Below are 410 nucleotides of genomic sequence, written 5' to 3'. Positions count from 1 at the left end.
CTAGGGAGGGAAAGCTGAGGACAGCTGAATCTGCCACAGGTCCCCAGCCAGCTGCCCTGCCGGAGGGGCCCCAGCCCTCAGCCTGGCCCTCCTTATTCTTANCTAGGGAGGGAAAGCTGAGGACAGCTGAATCTGCCACAGGTCCCCAGCCAGCTGCCCTGCCAGAGGGGCCCCAGCCCTCAGCCTGGCCCTCCTTATTCTTATAAGCAGGGCCATGCATTTGAATTTTGTTGGGCGCAGTCCAAACATCTTAATATCATCCCAGTCACTCCCACGCTTCACTAATCATCTCTCCAACTATGACCCCAGCTGTCTTTCCAAATATCACCCCTCATCATCTCTCCCTAGATCCCACCCCCATCTTCATGGAGTGTATTCATGATCATTTCCTTAGTTGTTATCCCTAAATC

The 410-nt window shown here is 54.0% G+C and overlaps 1 protein-coding gene across 1 annotated transcript in view; it reads right to left on the bottom strand.

Moving 5' to 3' along the window:
• The window catches only part of LOC114028467 (group IIE secretory phospholipase A2-like), a 2,479-nt gene that overhangs the window by 885 nt on the left and 1,184 nt on the right, over positions 1–410 (bottom strand). The window lies entirely within an intron of this gene.

The sequence above is a fragment of the Vombatus ursinus genome, unplaced genomic scaffold (genome assembly GCF_900497805.2).
Source record: "Vombatus ursinus unplaced genomic scaffold, bare-nosed wombat genome assembly UNPS02014884.1, whole genome shotgun sequence".
NCBI lineage: Eukaryota > Metazoa > Chordata > Mammalia > Diprotodontia > Vombatidae > Vombatus > Vombatus ursinus.
Note: the sequence above shows the minus strand (reverse complement) of the source record. Positions and strands in the feature narration are given on the sequence as shown.